We start from the raw sequence: 10,124 nt of genomic DNA, 5'->3' as shown, positions 1-10,124 counted from the left end.
TAACATGTTGGTAATTTTAATATGTCATAGGAAAAGAAAATAATGTGCTGTTTTAGTGAGTTAATAGAAGTTGTTTATCACTCACAATATTTTTTGCAGTGGAGTACACAGTCATGGTGAAAATCATCACTTTAATTTTTTTTAATCTGAGAAATGCTGAAATGGCATGGTTCATTTGTAAAAATAAGGCATAATACTTTTAATTAGACTGTACATACTTCCATAGAAGGATTCACGTCTTTTATTCCTTTTTCAGATCCGAGGTAATGTGTCTGAAACACAGTACTCCCCTGAGAAGCAATAGAATTAAGTCAGCGAGTGGTGGCAGACTTGTGAATTGCTGCTGCAGCTAGGTGTGTGCCAAGGAGCCCGTTCCCACTCATAGGGGTCAGTTGTGTGCCAGAAGGAAACACCATCTTCACCATCCCTGATGTTTGAGCCCATTGTTGCAGTCACAGTGTCAAGTCTGCCTCTCGTACAATGACCTTCTGTTTCACTCACCCCGGCGTCCTTTCCTGGCACGGTTCCCTCCTGATGATAACATGGCCAAAGTATGCTAGCCACTCTAGTGATCTCAATTCTAAGGAACATTCTGGCTGCGTTTCTTCTGGGACGAATGTGGGTGTTCTTCAGGCAGTCCACAGTGCTTTCAATAGTCCTCATTAACACCATTCAAACGCATCCGTTTTTTGGTCTTTAGTCCTTGTCTCGCTTTTTTTGTTTTGTTTTGTTTTTGGCTACTAGATAAACTGAATTACATATAAGTATATTTCAAGCTAGAAGAGAAAAATAATGAATATATAAGTACTGAAAATAGCAGGAGGTGCTAAAATCTAAGAAAAGTTGCTGGGATCTTATGAGAAAAAAATTAGAAATGTAAATTAGTTGAATACATGTAAAATGCAATTGGCAAGTGTATGTGACCAGAAAACAACTTCATAGAGAACATTAAAGTAGCTAAAATCTAGGTTGTGTGTGGAGGAGGGGTGATTATCAGGATTATATAGATTTATCAAATATAACTTTCAAAATTGCAAGGCACCTATAAAAGGAGAGATTAATTGTCTGAGACTACATGAGGAATCAAAATGTACGAGTTAGGGGACACATCTTCTGACAACTAGAGTGTGAACTTCGCTGCTACTTCAAGCCAAGGGGCTTAAATAAACTAAGGGAAGGCTCTCTCACTCTTGGCAACTCCCTTCTCATCAATAAACTGGTGATAACAATAGCACTTACATCAATGGGTATTGGGAAGTTTATGTTGGTTAATAATTAAGAAGGCACCTAGAAGAATGTCAAGCACATACTAGGCTATATATATTTACTGTTGCATTTATGAGTATTATCTTATGCTATCTTTAACATAATACTAAGCATTGGTTAGTTGAAAGACACAGGTATTGGCCATTTTCAATCAGGAAGCATATGATGTACTATGCTAGAAATAACACAATCCAGAATGGTGTGACCTTCATTGTCAAAAAGAACACTGCAAAATCATCCTTGAACTCTAATTTCTCTGTCATAGCATTATACCCACCTGTCTTCAAGGAAACCCCATTATTCCAAATATTATTCAAATTTCTGAACCAACCACAAAAAATAGTGATGGAGAAATTGTAGAATTCTACCAATGCCTTCAGTCTGGAACTGATCAAACATGCAATCAAGATGCCTTGCCAATTATTGCCATTTGGAATACAAATGTTGGAAACCAAGAAGAAACAGTAGCTGGACAAAATGGACGTGATGATAGAAACAAAGCAACAGATGACATGATAAGAGTTCTGCAAGGCCAACAACTTGCTTCTAGCAAATACCATATCCCCAAAACACAACATGTGCACTTCTCCAGAGGGAATGAACAGAATCTTTTTGACTACATCTGTGAGAAGACACATGGAGAAGTTCAAATGTAGCAGCTGAAATGAGGCCAAAGGCTGATTGTGGAGCAGCAGCTATTGCTCCTATGTAAGCGGAATGAAATTAAAACAAGTCCAAGAGAGCCGAATACAACATCCCACCATTGCAGGAGGTAGAATATGAGCAAGAGCTGATGATTCTAAAGGAAGAGGTTCAAGATGTACTGAAAGGATTCCCCCAAAAGAATTCTCCAGGAATTGATGGAATACCAATCGAAATGTTTCACATGCTAGTGGAATACTGGAAACACTTGCTCATCTATGCCAGGAAATTTGGAATACAGCTACTTGGCCAACTGACTGGAAGCGATTCCTATGCATACTCATTCCAAAGAAAAATGACCACCCAGAATGCTATTTATTTATGTCACATGCCAGTAGAATTTTACAGAAGATCATCCAACAATGGTCACAGTAGTACATTGACAGGGAGCTGCCAGAAGTTTAAGCTGGATTTAGAAGAAGGCATGGAATATGTTTATCCCAGCTAAATCTTGGTTGAAATCAGAGAAAACAAGAAAGGTGTCTGTTAGTGTTTAATTGACTGTGCGAATGCATACATTTTGTGGATCATAACAAACTACGGATAACCTTGAGTAGAATGGGAATTCTAGAAACTTCATTGTGCCCTTGTGTAACGTGTGCACGGATCAAAAGGCAGTTGTGTTAACAGAACAGGGGAACACTGCATGATTGAATATCAGGAAAGGTGTGTGTCAGTCCTGTATCATCTTACTATACTTATTCAAACTGAATACGGAGCAAATAATCAGAACAGCTGTAATATATGAAGAAGAGTGCAATATCAGCATTGGGGGAAGATGTACTAACAAAATGTGATATGCAGATGATACAATCTTGCTTGGTAAAACTGATGAGGACTTGAAGCATTTGCTGATGAAGAACAGGGATGGTAGCCTTCGGTGAGGATTATGATCCAATGTAAACAGACCCAAATTCTCACTGCTGAACCAATAAGTATCATTATGAAAAGTGAAGAAAAGATTAAATACGGCTATTGAGCTTTATCAACATCAAAAGATGGAATGCATTCTCAAATTCTTGATTTCACTTTTTGTTTTATTTCTCTCTTTATACGCAGAGACACACATACATGAGGGAGCACCCCTCCAAAAATGTAAAATGCTCCGCTGGGCAGAGCTTTTGTCAGGCAACTTGCTCTTAGTGCACCCAGTGGTGTCGCCTGGGAAGGTTCTTTCTGTTCACAGTTATTTTTTTCATATATATTTATTTATTTAAATATTTTCTTTTCTTTTACTTTTTTGTTTTAATCATTTTATTAGGTGCTCATACAACTCTATCACAATCCATATATATACATACATCAATTGTATAAAGCACATCTGTACATTCATTGCCCTCATCATTCTCAAAACATTTGCTCTCCTCTTAAGCCCTTGGCATCAGGTCCTCATTTTTTCCCCTCCTGCCCAGCTCCCCACTTCCTGATGAGCCCTTGCTAATTTATAAATTATTATTTTGTCATATCTTGCCCTGTCTGACATCTCCCTTCACCCACTTTTCTGTTGTCCATCCCCCAGGGAGGAGGTCACATGTAGATCCTTGTAATTGGTTCCCACTTTCCAACCCACTCTCCCTCTACTCTCCCAGTATCGCACTTACACCCTTGGTCCTGAAGGTATCATCCGCCCTGGATTCCTTGTGTTTCCAGTTCCTATCTGTACCAGAGTACATCCTCTTGTCTAGCCAGACTTTCAAGGTAAAGTTCGGATCATGATGGGGGGTAGGGGGAGAAGCATTTAGGAACTAGAGGAAAGTTATATTTTTCATCGTTGCTACATCACACCTTGACTGGCTGGTCTCCTCCCCTAGAGCCCTCTGCAAGGGGATCGCCAGTGGCTGACAAATGGGCTTTGGGTCTCCACTCTGCAATCCCCCCTTCATTCAGTATGGTAAGATTTTTTTGTTCTGATGATGCCTTATACCTGATCCCTTTGACACCTCGTGATCACACAGGCTGCTGTGCTTCTTCCATATGGGCTTTGTTGCTTCTGAGCTAGATGGTCGTTGTTTACCTTCAAGACTTTGAGACTCCAGACATTATGTCTTTTGATAGCTGGGCACCATCAGCTTTCTTCGCCACATTTGCTTATGCAGCCATTTGTCCTCAGTGATCGTGTCATGCAGTTGTGCACCCAATGATATGATTTTTTGTTCTTTGATGCCTGATAACTGATCCCTTTGGTACCTCATGATCACACAGGCTGGTGTGCTTCTTCCATGTGGGTTTTATTGCTTCTGAGCAAGATGGCCACTTGTTTATCTTCAAGCCTTTAAGACCCCAGATGCTATATCTTTTGATAGTCGGGCACCATCAGCTTTCTTCACCACATTTGCTTAGTCACCCGCTTTGTCTTCAGCAGTTGTGTCGGAAGGGTGAGCATCATAGAATGCCAATTTAATAGAAGAAAGTATTCTTGCATTGAGGGAGTACTTGAGTGGAGGCCTAATATACATGTACAAATACATGCATATATATTTAAACATTTAAGGAAGTACTATTTTAAGCCTGCATAAATACTTAAATATATACCATAAATGATATGAGAACATTTGGGAAAATTTAGCATATTAAATTCATGTTTTATTATCTTGCTATTCAACATTAATGAAAAAATTCTATTAGTTTCATAATACCCTACCAATGGGTCAAGATATTTAATTTATGTGAAATTTATATTTGGTTTCTACATTTTTGCTACTAGATTTGTTGTTAGATTCTTTTATAATTGTTTCCACTCATCTAAATCTTATGTGCAATAGAAACACGGGTCTTGTCCTGTGCCATCCTCCTGATTTTTGTCATGTGACAGTCCGCCTCAAGCGTCTGTCTCTTTCTCGCTGGCCCTCTGTCTTATGAAGCGTGATGTCCCTTAGCAGCAACTAATAGCTCTCTCTCTCTTTAAAAAAAATCATTTCATTGGAGACTCTTACAGCTCTTATAACATTCCAGACATCAATTGTTTCAAGCATATTTGTACATATGTTGCAAACTGATATCTCTTGATGACACGCCCAAAGTCCAGGAGACAAAATCTTGCCAGCCAAGCTTCCAAAGAGCATTCTGTCTGACCTTCTATCAAGACAGCTGTGCTTGGTCTCCTGACTGTGCATGGTTTCCTCAATGTTCTGTGTCAGTGCTACAACTGAAACACATCAATTCTTCTTGGGTTTCCCTTATTTATGGTCTAGCTTTCACATGCCTTTGTAATGATTGGAAATACCATGCTTGGGTCAGTCTCACCTTAACCTTCAAAGTGAGATTCTTGCTTCAAAACACTTATTAATAATGACTAATGTATCTTGTGTAGATTTGCCCAGTGTACTATGTTGTTTGTTATCCTGACTTCTGCTTCCATGAGTGTTGATTGTGGATTCAAGGAAGAGGAAGTTGGTGAAATCTTTAGTCTTTTCTTTATTTGTCTTATTGTCTGCTGTTTCCCTGGTGAGGATTTTTATTTTCTTTACATTGAGTTGCAATCCATACTGGAGGATGCAGTCTTAATTTTCATCACTAAGCCCTCCTCACACTCAGTAACCAAAAGTATATCATAGAGTATTACAATTTTGTTGATATATATATATATATATATAGATAGATAGATAGATAGATAGATAATCAGTATAGATCCCTCAAAGACTTTTTTTTGTATTTGAGAGTTATTTTCATCATTCTGTAACTAGAATTTTGACTCTCTCAAGGCTGTAGCTACTCTTTGTTGACTGGTCTGTACTTGTCAATGGTTGTCCTGTAAGTTTAATCGATATAACGGAAGTTCTTTCATAGTAGCTTTTTTGGTATATGGCCCTCACACATGATCATTTCAAAGCCACCTACATTTCTTACAAAGGCAATTTTATCCTTCTATACTCCCTTGGGCTAAAACCTGTACGTTTGTCTTTTACGATTATTTTCCCCAAAACTCAATATTGTACTCTATAAAATACTGCCAGCTTTAAACTTTATATACCATAAATACTCATGTATAAGTTGAGGTTTTCAGCATATTTTTAAAACCATTTTATTAGGGGCTCATACAACTCTTTTCACAATCCATACATACATTATTTGTGTCCAGCACATTTGTACATATGTTGCCATCATCATTCTCAAAATACCTGCTTTCTACTTGAGTCCTTGGTATCAGCTCCTCATTTCCCCCCTCCTTCCCCACTCCCCCTCCCCCTAAACCCTTGATAATTTGTAAATAGTTATTATATTACCAGATCTTACATGATCTGATGTCTCCCTCACCCAGTACTCTGCTGTCCATCCTCCAGGGAGGAGGTTATATGTAGACCTTGTCATCTGTTGCCCCTTTCTCTGTCACCCTCCTGATATCACCACTATATTTTTTTATGCAGTTTAGTGGTCAAATTAGGTGCCTCGGCTGATATTCAGGTTGGCTTATACTCACGTATATATGGTAGCTAGAATTGAATTTATCATTATATTACCTGGTTTCTATGACTTTTTAGCAATGCTTTTTGACTTACCCTCATATTTCCCATTGTGCAGTTAGAGATATTCTCTTTAGTTGGAAATTAAATCATGTATTTTCTCTTCAAAATGCTTCACAAGTTCTTATTGTGCTCAGAGTAAAAGCCACTGACACACAGAGGTCTCTCTGATCTTATTCCCCAAACTTCTCTCTTACCGGTCCACCTACCCCTCTCCCTGGCATGCTTCCACATCCATAACTTGGTCTCTCGGATCTTCACGAGTACTGCAAGACCCTTGGGGCTTCCCACTCTGTGGGAATGCATACATGGCTAAATCCTTCACTTCATTCAAGACCTTTCTCAAATGTGACCTTTATAATAAGCCTTTACTGAACCCACATATTCAAAATTTCAATTTCCCTTTCTTTTCTTGCCTTTTTGTTTCCTATTTTCTTGCTTTATTTTTCCCCTATAAAGCACATTACCTCCTAGCATATTGTGATTTACATTTAAACATATTTATTGCTTATTGTCAGTATAATCTTTCCAATAAATTCTTAATATTGTATATATTTAAATGGATTCATTCTAAGTGGTAGGGCAGTAGTTTCTGAAATATATTTGTGGATTAAAATAAATGAGCACATTTTATTTCTTTAGGTATATAAAGTATTCTTTTCTCTACTAATTGTAGTTTGAGTAATTTTTATTAATATATAATTACCACTTATTTTGTATCTGTTTATATTTTATTTCCATATTGGTGTAAGTTCTCAGGCTTGACCTTTATTTGGTGTAAGCTAATTAGGTTTTACCTTTTATGCAACCAAATTGATTATATAGTTTCTTCACAATAAAGAATACACTGACTTTGAAAGTCAGGTCTATTTGATAGTGCATGCTCAGCTAATGGAAGTGATCTTTGAATAAATGCTAGTAATAGTGTTGACAGCAATGTTTGTTTATCTAATGACTGCCTAATTGATAAATGGAGATTCTAGGTGTTTAGAACTTCATTGGATTAACCTGTTTTTAAGGTTAACTAATGAAGCAGGATTACTGAAGTGGTTTTAAACTCATTTCTGCGAATGATAAAAATTTGCAAAACAACACGATCTCAAAAATAAACTGTTTATATTAAAAGCTTCATTTAATTAGTAAACCTTTCATAATGGTTGACCTCTATAAATAATCAAAGTAATACATAAAACACATAAATGAAAATGTTTTCATGAAAAAGGGATATTTATATTAGATGGTGGTAACATTTTATCTATTATAAATTAGCAAGAATGTTAAATATTCATTTTAACTATTATTAAAAACTAAAAAGACATGCTATAGGTAGTAACCCATTTTCAGGTGAGAAAATTGAAAATTTGTACTTACTCTCTAATAAGCAGGTGATTTATCCAAGCTTTTTTCTCTCTTCTCTTTGAACTTTACATCTTTCCATAATTACATATATAGTTATATATCACTTTAATTATACATATAATTAAGTATATATTTAATCTAGCCCGCACTTTGTAATGATACCTATACTGAAAACTTTTATAATAATTATTAATTAAAATTTGAACATGCGGTTGTTATTAGAACCAGTTCCCCCCATAGTGGCCCTGTGCACAACAGAAAAAGCACGGTCTGGTCTTGCGCCATTCTCACCACTTTCCTGTGCGCAATCCGACTTGTCGAGGGTCTTTCCGTTTTTCCATCCAATCCACTTTACCAGTCACGGGGGCCTTCTCCACGGGCTGGAGAGAACGCTCCTGATAACATGGCAAGACTTGGTTTCACATCATATATCATCGCATAACGTGACATTCACATGCACTGTAATGTGCTTAGAGAAGGACAGCGTGCCTGGCAAAGTCGAGGGTCAGCGCAAAAGAAGACTCGCAATGAGATGGGTTCACACAGTGGGTGCCACAACGGCCTCAAGAAAGAGCAATGGTTAGGAGATTGGGAAATGTTTCATTATGTTACACATAGGCCATTAATACAGAATTTGATTAATTATAAAAGTTGTTTATGTGTTTTGTTGAATTTTGGATGTGTATTAATTTTACTTTCATTCATGAAGATATCTACATTCATACTTATAATATCTATTATTTTACTTTTTCTTGGCTAAATGTACTAATAGTTTTGGGAAATATTTAATAGTAGAATTAATACCTTTCCTGGTTCCAAATATTAGAGGGAATGCTTCTTAAATATGACATAGTCTAATTATGTTGCTAAGACAGTTTACTTTTATTACTTTTAGTGTTATAATTTTTTATTAATTAATTGATTTTTAAAATTGCATTTAGCAAATAACATGTGTTATTCTTTTAAGGTGAATTTCATGGTCATTTACTGAGGTTTAAATGGTATTTCACTTCTGGAATAAACCCTAGTTGTGTAAGATTAATAGGGGTTATCAATTTATAATGTTAATACAATTTTTATTTGAATTTCAAGTTTATCTTTATTAAATTAATTAGTTGGATTTACCTATTTTTCTTTCTTTGAAGCATGGTTAATCCATTCCTTAGAATTTTGTAAAGCTTCCATTCAAAGCTATGAATTATTTTTTTGTTAATTAGGTTGATGTTTGAAATTCATGATATTCTCTTTTTTTAAAATCATTTTATTAGGGGCTCATACAACTCCTATCACAATCCATACATACATCAAAACATTTGCTCTTCACCCAAGCCCCTGGCATCAAGTCCTCTTTTTTCCCCTCCCTTCCTGCTCCCCCTCCCTCATGAGCCCTTGATAATTTATAAATTATTATTTTATCATATCTTGCTCTGTCCCAGGTCTCCCTTCCCCCACTTTTCTGTTTTTATTTCCCCCAGGGAGGAGGTCACATGTAGATCCTTGAAATAGTTTTCCCCTTTCCAACCCACCCTTCCTATGCCCTCCTAGTATAGTCACTCATACCACTTGTCCTGAGGGGATCATCCACCCTGGCTTCCCTGTGTTTCCAGTTCCCATCTGTACCGGTGTCCATCCTCTGATCTAGTCAGACTTGCAAGGTAGGATTCGGATCATGACAGTGGGAGGGGGTGGGAGGACACATTTAGGAACTAGAGGAAAGTTGTATATTTCATCGTTGCTACATCGCACCCTGACTGTCTTGTCTCCTCCCCAAGACTCTTCTGTAAGGGGATGTCCACTGGCCTGCAAATGGGCTTTGGGTCTCCAGTCCGCACTCCCCGCTCATTCACTATGGTAAGATTTTTTGTTCTGATGATGCCTGATACCTGATCCCTTGACACCTTGTGATCGCACAGGCTGGTGTGCTTCTTCCATGTGGGCTTTGTTGCTTCTGAGCTAGATGGCTGCTTGTTTACCCTCAAGCCTTAAAGACCCCAGACGCTATATCTTTTGATAGCTGGGCACCATCAGCTTTCTTCGCCATGTTTGCTTATGCACTCGTTTGCCTTCAGTGGTCGTATCGGGGAAGTGAGCACACAATGATATAATTTTTTTGTTCTTTGATGACTGATAACTGATCCCTTCAGCACCTTGTGGTCACACAGGCTGGTGTGCGTCTTCCATGTGGGCTTTATTGCTTCTGAACCAGATGGCCACTTGTTTACGTTCAAGCCTTTAAAACCCCAGACTCTATCTCTTTTGATAGTTGGGCACCATAAGCTTTCTTCACCACATTTAGTTGCTCACCCATGACGAAATTCTCTTGATGATATTACTAAT

Source organism: Tenrec ecaudatus, chromosome 1, assembly GCF_050624435.1.
Source record: "Tenrec ecaudatus isolate mTenEca1 chromosome 1, mTenEca1.hap1, whole genome shotgun sequence".
In the NCBI taxonomy this organism is placed as follows: domain Eukaryota; kingdom Metazoa; phylum Chordata; class Mammalia; order Afrosoricida; family Tenrecidae; genus Tenrec; species Tenrec ecaudatus.
The sequence above is the reverse complement of the archived record's forward strand: the minus strand, read 5'-3'. Positions refer to the sequence as shown.